The 26,985-nt window shown below is 37.3% G+C and overlaps 1 protein-coding gene across 2 annotated transcripts in view; it reads left to right on the top strand.

Annotated features, from left to right (window-relative positions):
- The window catches only part of NALCN (sodium leak channel, non-selective), a 197,517-nt gene that overhangs the window by 38,026 nt on the left and 132,506 nt on the right, over positions 1–26,985 (top strand). The gene's annotated exons all lie outside the window — the stretch shown is intronic.

Here is a 26,985-nt window from a genome sequence, read left to right as displayed (position 1 = left end):
GTACAACAGATGCAATACTTGTTCTGTGTGAAAACCTCAGAATGACCTGAAGATCACAGTCTTTGCAATCTGGCATGTACTGTGCCATCCCCATAGGGAAACAAGTAGGAGCACGGAAAAGTAGTTCAGGAAAGATGCCAAGGGAATGGGCAGCAGTGGTGAGATACATATCCAAATAGAAAATGTGCCGTTATGCTATCAGAATATTGTGGTTATCTCACATTTATTTAGCAGACAAAGGTCCAGCAGGACCTGCAACTGTGCATTTTCATGAGCACAGGTAGGGAATTCCCTTCAAATGAGAAGGCATGCCTATAGGCCATATTCTTTCTGATGCCTCTCTCTGGCCTATAAGCTTATTTTTCATTTTTCCTGGCATGATCTCTAGCCAGTAGACTTTCATCCTGTCCACAGCTAAGCTTGAAGGTGACAGAAAGATTTGATAACTGAATGACAACAATCCAAAAAGGTTTTTTTTGCATACCTAGATCCTTTGTAGCTGAAGTCACCTCAATTGGCCACAGAATATGCACAGTCAATCAGAGAGTTAGAAGAATAGTCTCCTGTCATAACAGGCACTCAGTGATACCGAATAGTTTCTGAAATGAAACTGCAATCTCTGTCTTTTTTTTTTTTTTCTGATGGAGAAGGGAGGAAAAAAAAAGATTTTAACCAAACTCCTTTCTTTTTCTCCCAGAAAGCACAATTATAACAGTTGTACCCAGTACTGCTAGCTAAATAGCATTTCTGGTAGCTGTCTTTTATATGGAATTTTTCTTCAGTAGATATCAAAGAACAACTTTGTTTTTTCTCAGAGACAACCTTCAGATTCTTAAGTTTGTATCATACTGCCATGGCTGGTATGAGCTGATTTCAACTTGAGGATAAAAACATCCACATGAAAGTTCTCTAGTTTGAGACAGTTTAGCAGTGGAGCGTGGGTTAGGTGCGTCATCAGAAAAATGATGCTTCAGATAGACAGAAATCACCCTTCTAATCCTGACATACAAAATTGGCTATGGCACTGAAGGCTGTTATTCTAGCTGCCTACCTGGTCACCAACAAAAAGTAGTTGCAATGTGTTAGATCAGCTTAGGTGAATGGATAATTGGAAGAAGGCTTGGAGTGCTTAATAAAGGAAAGCATGTTTTTAATGATGGAGCAGGTTGACGATGTGAAATAGTCTGCCCAAGGGTGCCTGCAAAGCAGATTTTAAAAACTGCTGAGAATCTAGTCTCCTGAGTCTCAGTCCTGGCTCTATCGATATGTCATTCCTATTGCTTTATTTGAAAGATTAAATATTACTAATAGACATAGAACAATTGTCTGTAGTACATTGTTTTCATCTAGATGTTAGTAATCAGTATTTAAGCACCTCTCAGTATGGTAGTCAGAAAATGACAATTGAAAGCTGATCACTAAATTTTAAAACACTGGGTAATTCACAGCAGCCACAAAATGTAAAATAAGCTTTCTTAAATTAGGAATGAGTAATAGCCAGCAAGATTATCAATATTTTATAAATCTCTGTTTTGCGATGAATTTATACATGTAGTTAACAGGTAAGTAATAAAGTAGATATTTTCTGTGTGATTTCTTATAGTGTATGCTCACTGATGTTTTACTTCTGCTTATTATTATGCAGCCTGTCCTTTTGGATCCTGAAATCTATCATTACAAAAATCACAACAGTGTAGAACTTTGACAGTTACCATATCATTACTGCCGCTTAATTTGTGGTATAGAAGTATTTGTTATTTATCTGTTTTTCTTCTATTTTTACAATTTTATTATGGGGTGATCAAACTGTCCCCATCAGATAAAAGTTAATAGAGTCCTTTATGCTGTGACAACATGCCAAGTGGGTAACAACAGAACTGAAAAGTCCCTTAATTTTTTGGTCATATCCTGCTCACATTTTTATAAACAGCTTTTATTTTAGAGGGATGGAGATTGTGAAGATAGCCTAAGTTTTGGTACTTGACAATTTCCAGGTTTTCTGGTTCTAATTTTGAGGTACTCCGTTCATCTGTTATACCTGTATTTGTATGTATGCATATATGAATTTTTTAAGGAAGAACAAGTTATAGACCGTTGATAAATATGGCTTGAAGTCATCTTGTCAGGGTAGTCTATCCCCTTTCTGTCTGAAGCAGATTTCACCATCTTCCCAGGCAATCTGTTGTACTACTTTGTTGTCCATACTTTCCTAAAGTCTAACCTGAATCTTTCTTTCTTCAATTTAAGATCATAAATTCTTGTCTTGTTCAGTATGGACATAGAAAAAATTTCAGGAAAGCTTTTTAGTATCTCTGAAGACCATCATTATGCCCTTTCCACCCTCTAAGGATCTGCTAGGCAACATATTTCTAACTGTTTCAGTCTTCTGATATAAACCTTGTACATATTTTACACCTCAAATTATTACTGTTGGCCTTCTATAGACTTTCTCCAGCTGATACACTTCTTTGCTGAACTGCAGTGCTGTCAGAATATTCTAGTAAAGCCATTATTTAATGTGTTTTTAAGCTTTATTATGGTTTCTACACCCCAGTGAGATGTTTTCCATTTTCACAACAGCATGATGTGGATGATTCATGTGTTTTTCTGATTTACTACCATCTTTGTGTCCTTTTGTAAGAGCTGCCATCACTGTTCTCCAACCTGTATTCATTTACTTGATTATTTCTTTTAAAATGTAGAACCTGGCACTTGTATTGTATGAATAGCATGCTTTTTTTTTTTTAGACTATTTCTTCAATTTGCAAAGTTTTTCTTGAGTTTTATTTCCTTCCTCCTAAGTACTTTCAGAACCTCTTAGCTTACTTTTATCTAAAATCTGATGAGTAAATTTTATATTCTGTCATCTTGGTCAAAAGTAATACAGATCAATGACAGACTCATTTGATAGTCTTCCATTCTGACAATGTGTAATTATTAGCAGCTTGCATTTACAAATCCTGCTTCCATTCTGTGTTTGTATAGCAGTAATACATAACATTTGTACTGTAGGTTCCCCAGTGCCTGCAGAATGCCAATGTTTATTAGTAGTACAATACTTAATCTTGATGTTTGTGATAATTTTTCATAGGCCACATCAGCGAATATCTATGGCTAACGTCTCTGTTTTTCTCCAACATATGTATGTATTTAGAGATCAGATATAGAATGAAATTAAGAGCACCAATCAGCTTTGCCAAGTGTAAATCTCAAATGAGAGTGAAGTTAAAAAGCCAGGCCAGTTCTATTTGGCTACTTTTCTGTAAGAATTATGATCAGCAGCCGCAGAGGTATCTTAGAACTGTTTATGAAGAAAGGCAACAAATGAAACACTGAGTGAAGAATAAATTATCTAAGCCCTCTGTACCTTAAATCCATTGCTCTATGAGGTTCTGTGGGAAAGAATAATCTGCTCTTCCTAGGTGAAATGACTTCAGATGCTTTAGGTTCAAGCTAATGGAAGGTTACAAGGAGTTACTGTTTTTTCTAGCAAGTGGCTCAGGAACTCAATGCAAACTCAAATACTCTTTCCAGCACTTTGACTTCTTAAGTAGATGATGTTCCTATACAGGAACAACATGCTATTCATCAGGCTGCCTACAAGATTTTTCAGATACTACCCATGGGGCTGTGTAGGTGTAAGAGAAAGGAAATGAATGAAAGGCTTGGCTGACTGTGTGGATGTGGGTGGCAAAGCTCCTTACTACTAACTATACCTGTATAGTACTGGCAAGCTCTTCTCTTCTTCAGACTTCTTAGCTGATTTTGATTCAGGCTGCTATAAAAAGATTGATGTTTGTTTCATATTAGAACAGCCTTCAGCCTCACACTGGGAGCATCAGGTGCATTCACAGTTGGCCTGTTTCTCATTTTACTCTCGTCTACATTTTTCCAAGCAATGTTTAACTCCACAGACTGTATCTGATAGCATGACAGTATTGTGAAGTGTGCAAATATTTTGGGCTAAATATTGAATTTATCTTTCTATAAACTAACCAAAATAACTGTATAATTCATTAGATGTGATTGTATTTGCATATTATCATCCAACTTATCTACAGTGCATAAATATAATTGTTAAATTTATTAAAAGCATGGCAGCTGGGGAACTGTATTAAATACTTCTGCCTTCCATGTCACTGTCTGTGTGACTGTGTGTCTATCTCCAGCTAATGTGTTTAATGTGGCAGTAATTGCTGTCAGGGCCATACTAGTGTTACTGGTAGGGCTGAATGCTTGGGTGCTGCTGGAAAGGGTGTCATGTAAACAAAGAAGTACAGCATCCTCTCACCAACAGCTTTTGCTGGATCCTGGGCAGTTTTCCTCCTTACCTGTGCTTTCCATATAGTACAGATCCTTTTGCATTCAGATTTTTGTAATATCTGGCTAATAATCATTTCATGTGCATCATGGGTGCAATCATCTGTAATCACCTACAGATGTACACTTGCAGCTACTTTACTGATTTTACTCTTCACATCTTACATACTTATTTTTTTATTATTGGCAATGCTATATGTTGCTTAAAATATTCTCAAAAAGAAAGAAAGTCCAGAGTGAAAGATCCCTGGAAGTTAAAAAATATTCTACAAAGTAAGGGAAAGAATTTCTATGCCATCAAAGATCATTCGAAAGAAAGAATCAGGGCATCTTATTCTATATTATATCACCAATCTGTTGCTTGTTGGGGTCAGTACACTATTAAATGATAATAATTACATCTGGTATGTGCCAAGAGTGTTTGTCAAAGACTACTGTATTAATGTCCATTTTATGCATAGGGGATAAACGCACAGGTGTTGTATTTCAAAGAGAATGCATTTTCAATGCTATGGAGTGCTTCAAATTGCATATTAAAAAAAAATAAGAATCTCTATTAAACATTTCTCACCTTATAGTAACAATGAACATTGTTCAATGGCACAATGAGCCAGCAAAATCATCCAATTTCATGGGCTATAGAACAGCAACAGAGCTTGAGGTCTCAGATATTTCACATTCATTATATGAGGACTTGTCCCTTATGATATGTGACCCAGAATTTAAATATTCTTGGCATGCCTACCGTTGAGAGCCTTTTTTTAAACTGGTAATTAGGAAAAAAGATTTTATATGTCACTGTGAATAATGTCTGCCATGAGTAGCATAAAAATGAGCCTAATTTTATGTTTTTTAATGGAAACATCATTGTGGGGCCAAAGTCAACTTCCTCTATTCACTTATAGCTGTTGTTTTAATAAAAAGTTTGTGAAATGATCAAAATGGCCTATTTGTTTAGCCATAAATGGGAATCTTATTTGCCAAATGCTGGAGTTACGCTGGTTCTCATAGGGGTTGTGAGGCTGTGCAGCCAGTTTGATTTTAAAAGGCACTGCTCTTAAGAGAAGAGTGCCATTAGGTCGACTCTCCAGAAGGAAGGAGAAGACAAGAAACTAAAAGTGATGTGATACTTGTCTCTTGGTAGCACTATCAGCAACTGCTTAATCTTTTTGTGTCTGTGGTGGGACCCAGAGGAAGCAGCTGAGTTGATTCGAGCCCTAAGCAACTCCTATTTTGCCAGCTTTGAGCTTTTCAGCTCTATGAGGAGTGGTGAACTTCAAACTGATGATCAGAATAAAAATATTTTTAGGTTCTTTCTTCAAAGTACAAAATACTGATAGCCAGAAGGATTACAGGATTGTTTTCAGCCTCCTAAGATGCTGCTTTCCTCTCTGCCCTCTCACACAGGAAACTCCACCTGAACAAACTCAGTGCGGTTTTACACTAGCACATAGGGCCATCATGTATGGATAAGCATCAGCATCACAGACTGAATCCCTTGGATCTGAGTCTGCTGGTATCTGGGATAATAGAAAGCAACAAGTGGATGTAATTAAGTCAGGGTCTCCATTCAATTCTATCATATAGGAAGATGATCTCTTATGAAAATTGTTGGCTCAGTAATTATTTTTTCAAAGCTTGGGGTCAGACTCTTCTGTAGAGGATATGTACGTTTGATACTATGCGCTGAGTCTTAATACTCCATTCATCTTATCAAGTGTATCATCATATTAAATACTTTGATAAAATCCTCTAACTCCATTCTATTTATACAGCTCTTTGTGTTAAATGCTTGCATGTGAAGTGCCTAAAAAGAAGGTCTTCATCCATGATGGTGGCCTGTGTGATTGTTGTGTGGCAATGTGACAAGCAATAGCAATGCTAATGTGCAAAGTTCCCAGAATGTAATCAGAGTGTCTAACAATGAAAGTCATATTTTCTAAATGTGAACCAAAATGACTTAAAGCATACCACAATAGTCGGCTGATTGAGAAACCTGTGAAAATCATTATTTTAACTATGTCAGTAGGTTTTTGTTTCTCTACCTAAGCCTTGCAGATGGAGAGTAATAACATCCTGATTTCAGCTGAGGCACTGTTTTGGGTAAAAGTTTTTGGTTAGGGAATTTCACTTAATTTGTTTTACTGCCAGTTGACATAGACTTTCAATCACTGACTCAGATATTGAGGAGCAAAGACAAGTAAGATAAGTAAAGAAATAGGGAAAACACCTTCACTCCTTAGCTTGTCTCAGTTTCAATCTGCACACCTCTCCTCCACTTCTTAGTCCCCCCTCCCTGCTTTTGCTGCATGTGAAGTGAGGTTGGGCACAGAATCTGGGTTAGGTGTGTAGTGGCTTCTTTCTTCCCTCTCCTTGTTTTATACTCTTCTTCTGTTACTTCTTCTTTGTTCATGACCTCTGCTTCAGTATGGGTTTAGCAGTAGGCCACAGTCCATTCAGGAGTGGCCTTACTCTTGTGTGCCACAACCTCTGCAGACCCTCCTGCCTTCCAAAACCCTGGCACCTAAGTAAACTTCAACAGGCTAACTTTGCCTTTGAACAGGAAGCTTCAGAAGGTGATACAGCATTTTTGTGAGCCCAGAGAACTAAGGAAAATGGTTCATTTGTGCTGTATACTCAAGGTGAGAACGAACAGTTTAGGATGATTGTTGTGTTTTTCCTCCAGGGAAATAATTCTAGTTACAAAGGATATGAGTACTGTGGGCAGTGAGCCATGACTATGCGAATGAGGTAAACAATTTCAGGTTGTACCTTAGATGTAACAAACAAGGTGAAAGGGAGTAAACTAGTGAATCCCTTTGTAGGCTTAAGGCACAATGCTATTTCCACTACTTGCAGCTTTCTAAGGACTGGCTTATAAATTTCCCATTACTAAGAAATCATAGAATTCATATCATAGAAATATGATATGTCAAATACAAACATTTTAGGGAATCTTGAAAAGACCTAAATTTATTAAGGCATCTTGATAGTTAGAACTATGAAGCTTTAAGCTTAATATCTTGAAGCTATTAAGGTATCTTGATATTTTCTTGTTGCATTTTTTTCTGAGAAATTTTATTTTTTTATTCTGTTGGACAAGTTGTTACAATTTCAATGCTTTGTTTATGTACTGCTTCTCATACTTCAATGTCATGTAAGTGACTGAGTTACCACTCCTTTCGCTTCTCAGGAAAACTGATTTCTGAATACCTTCTGATTTCTGAATAATATTCCAAATGCAATTAATATTGTCTTACAAATAGAATGATTAAGACAGTATCAAACATTCTGGTCCAACTTCCCTCTACTATAAGTATGCTCAGTAATGTTGTTAGTAACTTACTGTTAAAATAGATAATAAGAATCACATAACTTTGAACTGAAAAAGATGAAAGATTTATAAATGCATTGTGCAGAAAATTTATTTTTCTATTACAGATTTATTCATACTTGTCTCAAAAGCAAAATCATATGGCTTAATTCTCAGATCGGTGCACTGAGAAAAGTCTGTTGTTTAGGAGCACAAACAGAAAAGAAGACAAGACTAATTTATTTTAGTAAAATATGCTTCCACAGTTCAATATCTCCAGTCTTGGCAGTGTCCATGGAACATAAATTTCATGCATGGCACAGTGAAACAGTGTGATAAACAGCACCTTTCAGATGACAGCAATAAGCTTTTCCCTTACACACATCTGTACATTCTGCATCGTGAACTTTATATCTTGATCCTATTTCTTCCCCTTTAGAGTGAGAAATATTAGAAAAAAACTTTAGAATTAGCCATACAATTTTTCAAGAAGGGCAACAGTTCTGTAGCTTCCATGGCTGTGTTGTTGAGTAGTGTTGTGGTGGTCTTCCACTGTTTTCCGTGCTCTGGCAAGGATATCGTGTTATGCTTATCACTTGTCCCTTTAAAAATGAATGCTCACATTTTATTGCTGTGCCTACACTTCAGGCTAGCTCTTTAAGAAGGTCTCTTGACTCAGTTACAATGCTGTCAGAGCATTTGTGCTTCTGTCTTAAGTGGCCTCCAAGATGCTCATACTGTGTTGTTGCCTCTGTGAAGTTACTTCTTGATCTGGAGGCAGCCATATCCTCATTATATGTGTTTTCTCCACTTAAATTTAAGTTTATTTGAGGGTTTGTAAACCTCAAAAATACTGGTATTCTCTTCGTGGAGCCTTCTGTGCAAACGTGAAGTGATTGTCCCTTACTTATTGACTTCCTTTGGTCATAATTAAGTTGGTTATCCTTTGTGAGTGACTTACTCCTGCAGTCTGACAAGATGGGGTTTATACCCTCTCTGAACTACACATGGATGTGAATATCTCTGTAGTGATGTTAGGTTGGACATTAAGTAAAATTTCTTCTCAGAAAGAGTGGTAAAACATTGGAGCAGGCTACCCAGAAAGTAGTGGAGTCATCATCCCTGGAGATAAAGAAATGTGTAGATGTGGCATCGAGGGTCATAGTTTAGTGGCCATACTGGTGGTGGGTTGGCAGTTGGACTAGATGATCTTAATGGCCTTCTCTAATCTTTATGATTCTATGATACTTTGAAAATACAGGTTTTTTTTGTTATTTAAAAGTATTGCACTAAGGTTCACAAAAAGCAGACAAATGTATGTGCTTCATTATTCTTGGTAGAGATTAGCTGTTGCAGTTACCCAAGTCTATGGCGGATGATGGTGGTTTTAGAGTAATGAATAGCCCTGATTAGAAAAATTCTGGGACACATTTTAAAACTATTATTACTGTAGAAATACTGAAAAGGCCTTTCAAACATGAGGTCCTGATGTGCCTTCCACTGAAGAAATGTAGTTTGCAAGAAATCTTCAATTTATTACAATTTCATAAGTTAGTATGACAAGTCTACCTTAAACAGATAATGTCATGATAAAATGGTGGTTCTCTAGGGTAGGTCTACTAGGTAGGTAGTGAGGTTGCATGGATTGTGGAGAAAACAGGTCATTTCTTCACTTGCAAGGAACACAGCACCAAAATGATCAAACTATCAGGGAGCATGTTTCTTAAAAATTTTCAGTCTCTTCCAGCTTCTGAAATGTTGTATGTGTGACGTATATTAAATTTAACTGAGAAATGAATTAGTAAAGAGCCTTTCATGAGAAAATTGCAGCAAATTAAAAAAAGGCTGTGTCTTAACACAGTACAACTAAATAAGTGGCCTGGATTTGGAATTTAAAAAAATAAAGTGAGAAACTCTAACTAACTAACTCCCTGGGTTATTCAGTGTTTCTGTGTACTTGCCACTTTCCTTGGTGACACCATTTTACTTGCTTCATTAATTGAGATTTTTTAATTATTATTATTAATAGTTATAGACACAGAGCAAGTAGCAAAAATAGCATCCACTGAATTAGTTCTGTTACTCTAACAAATGATTTGTGGAAGTTGTAGAGTTTGGGGAAATTAAGAGTAGTTTGAGTGGTCCTCCAGAATTTTAATTTATTGCTGTGCTAATCCCAAAGTAATTGAGTCTTGCATTAAACCAAGCAGCCAGGTGAAACTAATGTGAATAGATTAGTACAGTTGTCTTGTACTGACAGTCGAAGAAAACTTTATTGCTGCTAAGCAAATTTGCTGGAACACACTTCCCCTGGTATTCCAGGATATGAGATGTTAGTTTCAACAGCTGAATAGTCAGCTATGTAAGGGAGTAAAGAAACTTTCCAGAAAGCTCTACTTTATCTTCTGTTCTCAATTTTGTTTGTAATCGTGGATCTTTAGTGGTATCCATCCTATTTTTCTATATTTAGTTTAATATATTGCTCATGTCAGTACAGTATCCCGCACAGCAGGTAATGACCTGCCTGACGTCTGTGCTGTGTGCCTTGTCCATTCTCACTCTTTCTTTTCTGTGCCTGGGAAGAATGAGAGAACAGTCTGCACAATGAAGCAATATATTTTAGTTAGGTTTCATTTTGAAAGTAGATAGTTTGAAGTTTTCCTTCTAACATACCTTCTGAGAAGTGTTTCTGTGATAGGGTTGGGAATGTTGAAAAAATATATTTTCTGATATTAAGTTGAAGGCCATAACTTTCACTAATCATAAGCTGAAGGGATGGAAGAGTGGCAGAAGTGCTGTCTTACAAAAAGGTTATAAGAAAATGAGATTTGAGCCACATCAAATGCAATTGCATCTTGTTTCTGTGTTTTCTTTTTTACCACTGTTAAGTTGTATCCCCTCCGACATGTCAATCTCTTATTGACATAGCACTTAATGCACTGTTTCTTAACTTATCTCAAGTAATATTGTCTTGAATTTGGCATATGTAACATTATCCTGGTGGTTATGAGGAGATCACAAGAATAATAATGAAAAAAATTACAGTTTATTAGAACTCACTTGCACTGGTACTAGTATTAGCTTCTTAATGGGATAGATTATCTCCACTTCTTCTCTACTGCTTAGTTTTTCAAGTGTCTTGCTGCAACATACATATTGAAGGAGCTGTGGAGTGGAGTTGCTATAAAATGCAGTGCTGGAGACATTGCAACTTGTACTGCAGGAAGAGAGGGAGTTTCTAGGAAGCCTTCATATTGCACTCGCAAAAATGTTCTGTGTTAAATGTCCTTGGAAGTACTGGCTCCACAGATGACCACTTCATGCTTGCTTTCTGCAGCTCTGCTCCAGCAAAGGCCTCCCAATGTGGTTTTGAGATGATGTGCACTCTGTGAAGGCCGAGAAGGAAATTTTCTTTTTTACTGCTCCTACCATTTACGTGTAATTCCTGGAGGAAGCATAAATTAAATACTCAGATGTATTACCAACAGTGATGGTTCTTGTTCCTCTAATGAAGAATACTAGTCAAAGGGTCTGATTAATTTGAGAGGCTAAATAAAACAGTCAAGAGACACATGTGCCATGGTCAAAGGAAAATAAATACACATTTAAGACCATCTCCTTAATGAAAATTTACTAAGAAAATAAATAGAAATATCTGCTTTGAATGAACTAACCACTCTGTCCACCACTGTGCACAGGAATTTAAGGAAGTCTTATGTCAAAGGCAATAACTCTTTATGGATAGCTACTCAGCACCTCACAGTATGACAAGGAGCAGAGAGCAATCTGAAAGAACAGAAAGTGAAATTTCAAGCGTGACTGTAGTATGCATTGTCCTAAAACAAAAGACATGACTGATTTCAGCCACACTATAGAGCAGAATGGTCTTAGCCAATAGGCCAAGTATGAAGACAGGCGATTAGAAACCTGTCATTCCATACGAAGAAAATTAGATCCTATCAGCTTAATCATCAGTTTGTGCCATTAAGACAATACAGCTCTGCATAATGAAAGCTGGAGTTATAGGATAATAGAGGTAATTGTTTTCTCAGTGGAAGATTTTCACTTTTAGACAAGAGCTTCAGTATGTGACCACTTTACAGGCTTCGACCTTCAGTATTTGCATAATGCATGAGGCACATTGTTTTACCTTACCCTCTGAGATTTAATTATTTTATCCTAAACAGCATTTTTGTAAAACTGTTTGAAATAAGCAAAAATACACTACAAATAGAATCTATTAGACATGCAACAGGCTCTTTTGCTATTGTAATTAGAATGGCTTACCAAATCATCTTTGATTTAAGATTTGATAATGCAGGGCCAGATTGTAGCTTGGTTTTCCCATTTCTGCTGAGCAATAAGGGGGAATAATGCAATTGCAGAAAATCTGGATCGCAGATGGTCACTCTAGAGGGGGTACTGCACATAGCAGAAGCTTAGGTGTGACTCCAGCACATCAGCTCATCAGTGCTGCCTGACTTCATACTGCTGCCACTCTGCAGTGCCCTTTGGCAAGTCTATGATGGCCTGCTCCTTGCAGGACTGTATTTAGAAAAGATGTACTGTATTTAGAAAAGATCTAGGTTGGAAGGTAAAAGAGTAGTAGAATATTTTGTATTCTCTGTGAACTACTGAAATACTTTTTCAAATAATGTTAAGACTGTTTAATTCCAGTTCCTTCCATTGTCATAGAATCTACAAATCAGTATAAATTACTTGAAAGAATAAAATTAGTGTTTAAGGAGACTAGATATCTTATGCATTCTTTGTATCTATCTGAGATTCTGGTGGCCAAATGGGAAACTAGATTTTGCAGTGTCTAAAAATAAATAAATTTGTAACACATCTTACAACTAATTTCTGCATTTTTTTCTGTATGTAGGACACACTTCTGGGAAATAGATCTTTATTTATTTGCCACAAGGACAGTTTTCTTCTATGATTTATTTCAATGTGAACCTATTGCTATCTTTCCTAAAATCTCTATAGATATTTTCTATAGATAGACTGTAATGAAACATGCAGCTTTTGAGTTCTCCCTAATACTTAGTGGAACTGAAGACTTTTGAAGACTTCTTGTTCCATCTCTGAAGGTGGGACCGATCATCTTGGAAAGTGTTGATATAACTCTATTTATATGCTGCAGTCAGCATTTTCCACTCTCATTCAAACATTCCTTGAAGAAGATTATCTTCTACTTTTCCAGCAGAACCAGAATACTGCCACCTTGAAGTACAGAGGATTACCATAACTAGCATTACTTTGCCTTATTTCAGTAAGAGATGCAAACCATAGTTGATGCCTCCTAAGAATGGTTAATTAGTGTGAGCCCTCCATTTAAGAGTTTTAGTTCACATCTGACAAGGAGTAAAACCACACAACTGTATCATATCTTTCTCTTCACTGTGAAGAGGTTTGCAGTAACTATGCTCCCACTTTTGGCACTTACTTTGAACAACTTCAGTACGATCAGACTAGTTGGAGCCCAGGCTTCCAGCAACTCATGCACTTCTGTAATTAATGGAAAAAATTAAAATTATTTATTGCAGATGTTTCAAAAGAACTGAAAACAATTAGCCAAATTTTCTATCAGAAGGTCCTTTTACTCAGGAGCGGGACAAGTTGCACAGATGCTGTGTTAATGTGTACAAGAGAAAAAGCTTCTGTCATCTGTTCTTATTGTAAGGAGCTGAGTATACAACGCTGATTCATCTTGACAGAAGTAGGGGCTGGTAAACTTAAATAAAATAGATTAGTCACAACAGGACTTCTGTATGTCTGCTTGATAAACTGTGGTATTCTTTTAATTACCTGCCTATGGCAGGTTTTGCATGTTTTTTTTTTAATAATGGTGTATGTAGTACTCACATGTATTTTTGTATTGCATAACTGTACTCTGCATACAAAAATGTTTTTCACATTTGCTTTTCTTCTGCCATTTCTTTATTTTAGACATTTCTCAAACAAAAAACAGTTGTAATACTATTTAATCCTCCTCTCTGAAAAAAAAAAAAAGCTCCAGCTTTGTTTTCTTCTTCCTATTTTCCTGGTTTGCATTTCATATATAATCAAAGTTCTTCCATTATCTGAATCTTTTCAGTTCTCTTCTCAGTATTTTATATAAAACAATGTACCAATGGTGATGATTTGCAGAGTGGTGGAGGCAGTGGCTGGAAATTGTTTACTATGGAAGCCATTGAATAAGTCAGCATTCTACCATTATTATACCATAGACATAGATGTCTCACTGACATTCATGCATCAAGATGATAAATGCTCTGGAAATAGCTAAGGATATTGATTGATTTCTTTTGATTGATATGCCAAAGACATAACTCAAAAATTCTGTGGGATTTTTCAATGTGAAGCTCTTTTAGGCATTCTGTCACTTTCCTGGACACACAGCCCACTAGGTTTATGATTACATAATCCTTTACTGAAGGTGCATGGGGAAATGTTAGCCCATGAAAGATGTTAAAGTGTTGAGTCTATTTGGAGTAATAATTGAAGATATGTGTAGGTTGGAGGAAAGTGTACATGGTGTAGGCACATCCATGGAAGCATAACATCAGGGAACAGGAGATACATAAGTGCTCTCAGAAGTGCTGGTTTGCAAAAGACAGAGGTTGTGGTTTGACTTGTGTTATGATTCATAGCACAGATTGTTCAAGATGAGTCAGGGTACGTTGAAGTCTTACTATCAGAGTCACACAGGTGTGTGATTCTGAATATATACCAGCTTAGTACCTTTGGACCAGTGTTATGTAGATGATATCAAACCAGAAAATACCTGCCCTGATACAAGTTAGTGTGCAGACAGACTATACATGGTGCAGTGTGCCACCTTTCAGTCCAAAGCAAAACCATCAAAAAACTTTTTTCTTTAACTGACAGTACTTTGTGTCATGTGGCTGTGATGCTTTTGTCATAGTATTCACAGCGAGATAAATTAAAAAGAGTTAATTTATCATAAAATCATGGCAAGTTACATCTTTTTTATTCACATTACTTCACATCCCTGCATCCTATTCTGTGTAATAAAAAATTTGGTTAAACTTAACGCTTCACTTCTGCCAGATGATTCACTGATAGAAATGGGATTCACATGACCATTTTCAACAGCAGTTAGATCTACAACCCGTGACTCATGAGTGCTTCCTTAGAAAATAAAAAAAGGGATTCTCACTGAAAAGTATGATTTATCCAGTTCAGAAGTAGTGGAAATTGGCTACACTCTTAGAAGTTTCCAGATTAAACTGTAATGCAATCTGCTTTTTGTACTTTGAACTCTGTTTTTCTTTGAAGAGTCTCTGTGCAGCATTGGAAAAACCCAAGTGTATGATAGGCTATGTCAAAAACTAATAATTATGGTCAGACAACTTGTTTTCATGTCAAGATGTGCTTTCATTTTATTACTATTTTTGTTCGGCATAGTAAATGAAGAAAAAAAAAAAGTTTTCTGTTACCTTTCCAACAAAAAATATTATGAAAATTACTCTGTTTATTAAATAGATAATATGCTTACTAGCTACTTGTCTTGGTCAACATAGAGCTTTCGAAGAGAAGGAAATGAAGATACAAATTAGCACGTTTTTGTGTAAGTATATGTGACTGCAGTAAGTGGCAATTTTTGTTTCTTTGTAGGACTCCTAGTTGTTTACCCAAACTACAATTTAGAGAATGATAAAATAATAATGCTACAATTTACTACTTCAGATTTTCATTCTTTACTTGTTATTGCTACTTATTACTTTTCTTATAATATACTAAGGAGACCTGCTAATAGAAACAGACTTCATTTGACCAGGCCTAAATACACAAAGATTTCTTTATGCATGCTAATATCATTCTTTTCATAATTACAAAGGATGAGATTCTGTACTGATTTTACATGACTATGAAAAACTTAAGAGGATTTCCACTCTTCTCCTATCCCATCTTTAATTTCCATTGGCTTTATTTTTTTATTTTTTTTATTTTTGACAGATCAGTAGAAGATGGCTTTGCAAAGCTTCCTCTGCTCTTTGCATAGCAAATAATGGGATGTTAAACAAAAAAGCCATCTGGTTGCCAGGCCAAATAATTAGCAGTGTCAGCCCCACAGAAAGAAACTGGGTAACTGTTTGAAGTCAGTAGCTAGAACAGAAAGAAAAAAAAAATTGGACATTTTTAGTCAGTAAAATTCTTTATCACTTGAATTCCCCAAGAATGCAGCTTTCATCACATACCTCTTCTACCTAGTACTATTATTTCACTTTCTCCTTATGTGATTTGATATTTAAATTCTCTTAAACTTCTGTGTTTTCTAATTTATCTCTTTTTTTTTACTTCATTAAATATTTATTATAAGGATTCTTATCCACATTTGATTATTAACCTTCATAGTTCATAGTACAAATATAATTTTCCAATATTATCACATAATTGAGGGTAAATGCTTTTGAATGTTGCTGTTAATATTGAGTATGAGACATCTCTAGGAACAAATTAGGTAACTGGAATGGCTTTATAAAGGAACTCAGATGTTGCAGGTGAAGGTGCCTCAATCCCAATGTTGTGATCTTTAATGCCAAATTAACAAAAAAAAACCCAAAAACCTGGAGAAAATTAGCTCAGATCTACTCGAAGGTCCAGCTCATTACCTGGTCACTCCAAGACTACATCATTACTTCCAGGGAACTATAGGCCTGTCAGCCTGACCTCGGTACCAGGGAAAGTCATGGAGCAAATCATCTTCAGTGAGGTCATGCGGCAAGTTGTGTAGCATCCAGGGAATCAGGCCCAGCCAGCATGGGTTCCTGAAAGTCAGGTCATACTTGACATTATCTCCTTCTATGACTGGGTGACCAGTCCGATAGACAAGGGAAAGGCTGTTGATGTAGTCTACTATGAGACTTCAGCAAAGCCTTTGACACAGTCTCTCACAGTATTCTCCTGGGGAAAGTGGTTGCCCGTGGACTGGACAGGTATACCCTTCTTTGGGTAAGGAACTGGCTAGAAGGCCATGACCAGTGGTTAGTGGTTAATGGAGTTAAGTCCAGATGGCGACCAGTTACAAGTGGTGTCCCCCAGGGGTCGTTACTGGAGCCTGTCTTCTTTAATATCTTTATTGATGACCTGGATGAGGGCACTGAGTGTACCCTCAGTAAGTTTGCAGATGACACCAAGCTGGGAGATAGTGTCTTTTGCCTGAGGGTAGGGAGGCCCTCCAGAGGGATTTGGACAAGCTGGATCACTGGGCTGAGGTAAATGGGATGAGGTTCAACAAGGCCAAGTGCTGGGTCCTGCACTTTGGGCACAATAACCCCATGCTATAGGCTTGAGGTTGAGTGGCTGGATGACTGTGAAGAGGAAAAGGGACCTGGGGATGTTGGTTGATGCACAGCTGAACATGAGCCAACAGTGTGCCCAGGTGGCCAAGAGGGCCAATGGTATCCTGGGCTGCATCAGAAACAGTGTGGCCAGCAGGAGCAGGGAGGTAATCATCCCTCTGTACTCAGCTCTGATGCAGCCGCACCTCAAGTACTGTGTTCAGTCTTGAGCCCCTCAACAGAGGAAAGAAATTGAGGCCCTGGAAAGTGTCCAGAGAAGAGCAATGAAACTGGTGAGGGATCTAGAGCGCAAGTCTTATGAGGAGCAGCTGAGGGAGCTGGAATTATTTAGTCTTGAGAAGAGGAGGCTCAGGGGAGACCTCACTGCACTCTACAACTTCCTTGAAGGGAGGTTGTGATGAGGATGGGATTGGCCTCTCCTCCCAGGCAACAAACAGGACCCGAGGAAATGGCCACAAGTTGTACCAGAGGAGGTTTAGATTGGACATAAGGAAAAACTTTTTCTCTCAGAGAGTAGTCAGGCACTGGAATGGCCTGCCTGGGGAGGTGGTGGAGTTGCCATCCCTGGCAGTGTTCAAGAGGCGTCTGGATGAGGAGCTACAAGAAATGATTTTAGTAGCTTGTGGTAATAGTAGTAATGGGTGGATGGTTGGACAAAATGATCTAGTAGGTCCCTCCCAAACTTGTGATTCTATGTTTCTATGATTCTACTTAAAGATTCTCTTCTCATCTGCTTTATCTGCTTTTAAACAGCTCCTGTGAGACAAATTCTACAGTGTTCTTTTCCAGTTTTTGCTATTAAGAACTAGCAGTTTTTCCCTTCTATTCTGATTATTTCTGAGCATGTTTTTCCTGCTAAAAGTGTTTAAATGGTAATTTCACAAGTTACTTGAGAAAGTCACAGAAAAAAGTTCTATTGCCAGAGCACAACTGATCTGCCTCATGAACAGTTTCAAAAGCAGATTTTTATTTATTTTGAGATTTTCTGTTGCATTCATCTTCACTTAGGAAGCCCATCCTAGATGCTGCAAAATGGAAACAGTGGTGATCTCTGCTCTGAATGCATCTTACAATCTCTAACTTTATTTTTTATATATCAGGCAACTTAATAAGTTATTTGAAAATACCATATTGGTCAATCTACTATTTTCCCAACATATTTTGTTTTTTCAGGGACTTCAGTATTAGAATCAAAGAATGATAGATCTGACTTATCTACTAAAAGGAATACTAAAATTCCTCCTGGCTTCAAAGCACTGGCACTCAGGCCAGGTGAAAATTTAGAACTCGTGTCCTACAACATCTCAAAGAATCAGACTAGTTTTAGCTATCAGAACATCAGCTCACATGGCTGAATTTGGGCAATGTGATTTTAAAGTTGCAAAGCTTTCAAATTAGGATTTGGTTCCTGTTCTGAAAAATATGGGTACACAGTATAACAGCATTAAAGTCTTTCCAAGCCATGGTAGACTGGTACACAAGTTACCAAGGATAACAAGCTGTGTTGATTGTAAATGTCATCAGTAACTGTCCTCATGTATGCTTTTACTCTGAAGTAAATGATAGAGGTGCCTTAGACTTCAGTGAACTAAATGACTTGCAGAAAATTGTCCCTGGATTGGTGCATGTCATTTGTTTACGCTTTCACATTCAAAAGCTCTGATTTCACCAACTGAAAATTATTTTCACATGGAAAATGAGGTCTGTTTATTTCATCCTTTGATAAAAAGCTGTTGGGGGTAGATCTGATCTGTATTTCTTGGGAAACTATCTCACAGAGCAGTGCCAAAACTTTTTTTTTTTTTTCAAACGGTCACTTTTTTTTCAAACCACATTTTCATGCAGCTCTGATCAAAATGCCATATTTTCCTCTTTAGCAAAATGCTGTGAAGAAAAAATATGTTAAATGTCACAGATCTAAAAGAAACTAAAGCTTCTTTGAGTCAAGAAGTGTGTCATGAAGCTGACACACATAAAGAATAAGCATCTTTGCAGGAAAACTTGATGCTGAAGAAAAGAGAGAAGCCATATCTGAAAAAAAAAAAATTATTTGACAGTGAAAAATCCAGGAAATTTCTCCTATGTGTGTGCTAAACTATTTCCTGTAGTGCATAATGGTCAGAAAGCATTTCTGCAGAAGGAGATAATATGGAAAACAAAGTTTAAATGGAGTATGTGAAAACTTTGAATAATTTCTGTCCCCAGAAATGTATGGCAGTTTATACAGCTTTTCTTTCCAAAGTTTTTGATTTTCATCTCCGAATACTGCCAGCTGCTTAGTCTATTAGTGCTAGTCTTCCAAGAATTCTTCTGATAACCAGTATATTTGTGGTCATGCAGCCTTTAAGACAGTCAACAGTAAAATAAATGAAATGTTATGATGATTGTTTTGTTTTTCAACACAATTTTATTTTCTGAAGGTGAGAAAAAAGCTGCCTATTCTTGCTGATATACACATACATTTTTTAATTAAATTTTAAGTTTATTTCACTTTTAACAACCAACTAAAGAACAAAAATAGTGAAAACCCTAAAAATTGTGAAAATCCATCTTTTAAAACCATAAATCTTCAAGTTACGATCTCACCTTCGCCTTTACTTTTGTGAGGTATGTGAGGAAATTCTGAGTATCTAATTTAATATAGTCATCTCTGAAACTGATTTAACACTACATTTATCTCAGAAAGGTGCTGTGGGCTTTAGTGAGCTAACAGCGTACTAAATCACTTGTCTTCTCCACCCTATCCGTAACATATTGGGCTATTGGGCAAGCTTCTCTCTCTCACTTCAACAAATTCCTTTTCCGTCAGTGCCACAAAATACACAGGGCATGCTTAACTTGTTAATGACTATATCAGTCTCTTAGTGGCATTTGGATTTTCGTCTGACAGTCAGTCACACCTCCATGGCTTGAAGATTGTGTCTCTTTAGTTACACTGGTCTCTCATAATGCATTTAGCACTGCCCCTGTTATTTAGCTGTGTGGAGGCTAATGAGATTTCTGATACTTAGGTGTTTTTTAATGTCTATTTGGCTTTCAAGTGCCTTTTCAAGCTTTAGTATCGTGTTTTATTTTGTTTTTGTTCTGCTTTTCCAAACCTACTGAACCTTAGCTGTTGCTGCTGTCTTATGTCTGGCCACTGACTACTCAGCAGGTCTTGCTGGTTGTGTTTTTCTACTGTTGCCCTTATTCTCAGGTGAAATTGTATGCAGAAGAAGAATAAAATGCTTGCTCAGACCTACACTGTGCCTGCAGCAAGAGGGAGAAGCAATTAAGTCAGAATGCTTTGGGGATTGCTCTGATTCAGATCTTATCTAAGGTGAAGGCTGCTTTAACGCTGACTGCAGGATAGACAAAATTTCATGAAATTGCATTTGAAAATGTTATCTATGAAAGAGAAAGGGGTTGATCTCTTCATTCTAAAGGAGAGATTATATCCTCAGAGAAATGTATACAGTTCACAGATGATACTCAGAGGAACTAAGCAATGCTGAAACAGAGTTTTAGAGCAGAGCTGGAGCTTTGCTTGTCTAGGTTCCCTTAAATTATTGAGTCTCTTGCTTCACACTAAAATAATTAACATTGCCTTTATAAGATATTGAAATGATATACCATGGAATTTCATCTTTCCTCTCTATTTGTTTACTTAACCTACTTACTTAGCAGAGTGGCCAACCAATTCCCACACAGGCAACAGCATGGGGTCTTGTATAGTAAAATGTAAAGCCCTTTGTCTCTCCTATGTCTCTGAAGGCTCTGCTGGGGGTAGGGAGGTTGTTTCCTTTGTAAATATTTATACTTTTTTTATTTGCTGATTGTTTGAAGTATTTGAAACTTTAGAATAAAGAGGTTTCACTGCCACTGGAAAGTAAGGAAACATTGTCTCAGAGCTCAAATAAAATACACTACAGTAAGGTTCGAAATCATTTGAAAGAGATTTTTTAGTATGTTCCAGACACTATTTTATTTTCTTTATGGATTGTGCCAGCCTTTTTGTCTTGATTTTTCAGATTTTGCTAATATAAATATCACACTGGAAATGCTCCACTTAGATCAGGCAGCTTCTTTTAATCTTTACTTTCCAAACACAAATTTATAGGGTCCTTGCTTATCAGCTTCCCCAGTTATTTTTCTGTTCAGCTGAATCACATATGGATGATTTCAATAGCTCCTGAATCTTTTTCTTTTAGTGCAGTTTTTTCTGTTTGTTTGTTTGTTTTTAATTTTTCTGCCTTTACTCATTTTCATGCTTTTTAGGCAGCTGACTAAACTGAAGACATGGTGTTATCAAGTAAACTTTACAGTCAAGGTTCTCCATTAACTCTCCTTTTGAGTAAAGTATCATTGTAATCATGCTAGATATGGAAATATTTCTATGTGAGTATTCTCTGATTTCATTTTTCCATACGTTAACAATTACTTTTTTCTTTTTACAAAGCAGATTTAATTTAATTAAGAAAACTAGCTGACGGCTTGCTATGTGCTAATTTTAGTGTTTCGTAACTCCTCTTGAAATGAGTTGGATTGCTCTAAGACTGTTGGGAAAAAATGATGCAAAAAAGTGAATGATTTTGACTGACAGTACTTAAGTCGTGCTGAACGTAATGCAAGGGAAGATTTGCATACTTCTCCCTCTAACAAAGGGATCCATTGCTATCTTGATTTTAATAGACATTCCTAGTAATTAATATATGGCTGAATGACAGTCCAGATACATAAAGTCTGTAGTGTTTACATGCCTTAAGTTTGTCTGTTTAATACAATAACCCCTTAAGCGTTCATTAACTTCTAAATGTAAGAATTTGTGTGAATTTCTGAATATTTGGTTTTTGAACTGTCACTATTACTGTACAGTCTTAAAGCTATCTACATGCATAATATATTTTAGAAGCTGAGAAAACAGTCCTATAAAAAGATGGCTCGTTTTCAAAGGAATAAGTTAATGTAAATTACAGAGCTTCTTCTGTTTAACAGGTTTTATGTTACACGATTTTGTCATAACATTTACTGTAGCAGTCATTTTCTTTTCTGTGAATGTACTTCAAATAATAGACATTATAAAGAATGAGATGGTGGCAGGCCCATCTTCACAGCATTTGTCACTTCTAAAACCAAGGCCTTGGTATTTCTGTATTTTTGCTTCCTAGGTCTGGAAGTGGGTATAATTATTAGGGTTTAATTCCCTGATATTCAGTCTGTACCCAGGTGCATTAATCCATTATAAGCTGCTTGTCCGAGCTTGTGCCTTGAAGCACCTGGACTTTGCTAGTGACCCTGACTCCACTGTGATATTCCACAGGGCTCCTCAAAACAGTATGTGAAGGTATGCATCTGTCCACCTTGAAACTGTTCCATCTTAATACTGCACAACAGATGCTTCTCCAGAGAGGAGGATGGGCTTGGTACCTGGCCTAATTTCACTGTGCTTACTTCTGGACTGCTCACGCAGATTTCAAAGATCTGAACAGGGAAGAACCTGGAGGCCAAGTGTGCCTTGGACTCCAGGGAGTGCCGGCTGCCTGTCAGGGATTGTGGTGTTGAGCCCTCAGTCAGTGCCCAGCATGGCAGTGTCCTACTTTCAGGCACCAGCCCCAAGTTCTCCCAGTTCTGCTGGGGATAGGAGTCTTGAGGATCCAGAAGAAGTTGCCTCCTTAAAAAGCCTCTAGGGAGGAGGAGAGGTGGGAGTTGTTGACTGTGCTGCAGAGCTTCCAGGTAGTGGTGTGCGAGGCGTGAACAATTCACAGTTCAGCCTCTCCTTGATCCTCGTTAACTGCCAGTACATTTTTTTAAGTTGCCACGCACAAAAAGAGCTGTGATTCTATGAGAGTGTATATTAGCAGTATGGCTGCCGGACTGCAAAAAGGGAAAAGCAGGCAGCATTTATGAGCATAAAACCAGCTTATGAGCTCTGCTGACATTCTGGAGCTCTGCTAGTTTATTTGTGACCGTACAGATAAGGAGCATTATAACCTAAGTATTAAGGAAAAGCAACTGTAAGTGCTAGTCATATTCACATCTAAGTCATTCTGAAGAATGATATTTCCACTTTATGCTACAGTCCGGTTTACAAATGTAAAACAGATTTCTCTTTTTAAAATATTAAGTATTAAATCAGGAAACAGCAGTAGTACCACATCTAAGACATTAATGGTACAACTAAGTGTAAAATGCAATGCTTCTTTTTACCTTGTGCAGCCAATATACATGCAAACTTTACTATATTAATATTAGTAAGCTAACACTTCTCAGTGATGAATAAACTTTTATTTGCAAATAACGTAGTTGTCTGACTTTCCATCTTTCCATTAGTAGATCTGTAGAACAAATTGCATTCATCCTATTTTTTATTCATCCTCCACTTTTATTTGCAGTGTTTCTTTATCTCCTCACTGGTGTTCTTCTGTATATTGTCTCCTTATATAGCATCTTTTCACATGTAGACTCCTCATCTTCTCATAAGGAAGCAGATTTTCAGGAGGAATCAATAATGTCACTAGTTACTGAAGTTACTGCAATTTCATGGGTTAAAATACTGTGTTCAGACTGTGAATGTTTTTTTGTTTTTTTTTTTTTTTCTTTCTGTTGCAAATCTGCTCTACAGAGATTCTGGTTTGCCAGCTTTGCCACAGCTCAGCCTATGGTAAATTACAGTGGGGCTTATGGTTTCAGAGGAAGTGCAGAGCATTGGCATGGTTTGTTGCTGTTTTTATTTTATTTTCCTCCTCATCCCTACTGGCTTGCAAACACTGATAAAAGTTGGTTGGGAGAGTGAAATGATCCGGATGGCTCATTCAGAGTTACAAACAAGAAAGCCCACTGGGCCATCCAAAATTTGCTTTTTTTTGCTCAATTTCACTCATATCTATTGTCTACTTCCCTGAAGTGCAAAAAGTTTGGTTGATGCATTCCTGGGCAATTTTTATTCATTTCTAATTGCACCAAAGTAACAGTGTTAGATAGCTGACTGCACGCAGCGTTTTACAGGCATGTCAGTGAAGAAAGATGAGACATAAACTAAAAGCTGGCTGGTCAGTGGGAACATCCAGGAACATTCAGCTTCTTGATTTTATCAGTGAAAGTGAGCAGTGACAGAAACAGGATTGGTGACATTTCTGCAGCTAGGAGCGGGGTTGTTTCCTTACAGGCACAACATTCAGCGAACCCTCATGAGAAAGCGACGCCTTTCAGTATTCGGCACAGCAGTGTTAAATTAGACAGCACCCGAGGGCTTCTTAGTTTCGCCAGGAAATAGAAAAATCAATCCTTTCACAGGCACGCTGGGAGGTTATCAGCCCGCTCTGTCTCGGGCAGAGGCTTAGCGACTGCCTGGTGTTCCAGATGTGCCCGACGTGCTGCATCGCCATCTAGTGGCTCTCAGAACGTGCGGAAATCAATAGCGTGTTTCCAGCTGGAAACTCAGGCCTCTCCTTGGCTAGCAGCATATCGCATTTTAAGCTTTTAATAAAGTCGTCTGCATTTCAACAGCCCTAAAAATTCCTGATTAAAAAGCAAATAAATAAATAAATAAATAAAACAGAAAGCTAACCTTATATCATGTTTTTGCAAAACTCTTGCATCTATATTCTGGGAATGGGTTTGTTTTCATTCATTTCATTTTTGCTAACCGTGCATTATAGGAGTCTCCTCTAGAGACTATCCAGACCACTAGTGTTTTGTTCCGTGGAAGTTCACCCAGTTGGTAAGGGTGTCCCTCCACCCCGGTAATTGCTTCATTCAACAGCTTCAGTGCAGTCGCAACAGAACTGAGAAAAACTGATGTGGTCAATCTGAGGTGGTCAGTAAACATGAAAAAAAAATATCTGGAATTAAAGGCACTCCAAATAATAGTGTTAAGTTTTTGTTTCTCACCTGGAGTTGCTACAAATCACATAAGACAGATGTTTATAGAAGACAATGCCTTGGTGCTGTGCACCCTTTTCCCCTAATATCACAGGCTTCTGAATCAAAAAACAAGGGCATAGCATAAAGGTGGGATAAAAGGATTCTGATTCCAGAGCTGGTAAATGTCCCACATGACCTTTTAGCTTGGCTCCTTTAATTCTGCAGTTATAAAAATGACAGTATTAGTGCACTCCCTTTTTCATTATGTCCATTCACAAGATGAGCTGATTATAGCAAGATCTGATGTCACAGAGCATAGTGGCATCACAGAGGCACAAAAAGGGAAATAAAATCTTCTATTTTTTAAAAATATACATACATGGAATAGTATCTCTACGAAATGGTGCTATTGTTTCTTTCTGTAAACTATGAGTCCTTTATTTATTTATTTTAAATTAGATATACTTTCTATTTCATAGTTGTTTAAAAGATTGGGTTTTTGATGGAATATGTTTTTTCACTCCCCTGTGGAAAATCATCAGCTCTGATGGTTTTAATTCTTTTTCCTCTGGTACTCTATTCATCTGCATAGTGTGAAAGGGCCAGGCAACCTTGCACCTGTTAGGCATGGAAACCAGCAGAGTTCTATTATAATAATTTATAATCATTTGTCCTTTGGATAGTAAAGCAACTACTTCCTCTGAGCCCCTTCAGGCTAATGCTCCCAGCTGATAGATTCAAAAGAAATATATGTCTTGAAGAAGGTATAAGCCTTCAGTGCTGAATGTGCCTGTATGAAAATGAGAATAATTAGCAGAGATATAGTTTTCCTCCTGATTATTGTCTTTCTACTTTAAGTTATTAAATAAATTAAAACATTGCAAAAGTTGAGAAAGATTCAGTTGCTTTTGCCATTCTTCGTTCTTTTCTTTTCTGGACTTTTCTTTTTGATAAAAATCATGTGCAGTCGTAAAATATTTTCAAAGTTAGAAATACGTATTGGTTGTATAAAAGCAGTCTTTTGAGTTTGATGCACATTATGATGTTTATGTGTTTTCCTTCCTTGTTTTGATGAACCATCCTGCTTGGTTAAAGAAAGTGGTGTATTATAACATAAAAATGTAGAATCTGTTAGATGAGTTTGAACAAAATCTACCTCTGCTTGATATGCCTTAATCACAGTACTTCTAGCACTGTGTGATCGGGGCTTAAAACTGAATTTGTAGAAGATATTGCGTCACTGATGTGCCAAAAGCTGAAGCCTATGAAAAAAGAGGAATGTGCCTTTTGATCTAAGATGTATAAGTTAGGTTTCATATATGGCAGCATTGCCATGTCGCTTAAATTCATGGTGAGAAAAACAGGGCTGCTGTGAAAGGAGAATCTTTTTAATAACTTATACATTTGCTTTAGGAAGATGTACTCAGATCTAAAAGAAATGCTTCCAAAGAAGAGAGAGTTGGTTGCTGATTGTCTTGAAATGAATGTAATTTTTAGAAGAGCAAAGAACATGCAGTAAGGAAGATGTTAACCATGAAAGCAAAATGTTTTACGGTGTTGGACCCTATACTGTCATGCCTGTAGTCTATATCCAGTTAAAACAGCATTTACAGAGGCAGTTAGCAATGTGATTCCTGGCATCAGTATTGTAAGCAACATTTCTATGTAGTCGCATACATTAAGTAAGGATGCAAATTTTTAGTGATGATCACTTTAAAATATGTAATAGCCTTAAGTACACTTGTATCAGTTTATATATAGAGTCATAGAATTGCTCAGGTTGGACAAGACCTTCAAGATGGAGTCCAACGACAAACTAACCATACTAACTCTTACAATCCACCACTAAATCATGTCCCTGAGCACCACGTCCAGATGCTTTTTAAACACATTCAGGGATAGTGACTCAACCACGTCCCTGGGGAGCCTATTCCAGTGCTTAACAGCCCTTTCCGTAAAGATGGTTTTCCTTACATCCAACCTGAACTTTCCATTCACTTGGTGCAGCTTGAGGCCATTTCCCCTTGTCCTGTCACCACTGAGAAGAAACCAACCCTGCAATTACCTTTCAGGTATTTGAAGAGAGCAATAAAGTCTCCCCTCAGCCTCCCCTTCCCCAGACTAAACAGCTCCAGCTCCTTCAGTCTCTCCTCATAGGGCATACTCTCCAAGCCC

Source organism: Cyrtonyx montezumae, unplaced genomic scaffold, assembly GCF_038088225.1.
Source record: "Cyrtonyx montezumae isolate F1298 unplaced genomic scaffold, pur_monq_1.0 scaffold_3, whole genome shotgun sequence".
Taxonomy (NCBI): domain Eukaryota; kingdom Metazoa; phylum Chordata; class Aves; order Galliformes; family Odontophoridae; genus Cyrtonyx; species Cyrtonyx montezumae.
The sequence above is the reverse complement of the archived record's forward strand: the minus strand, read 5'-3'. Positions and strand labels throughout refer to the sequence as shown.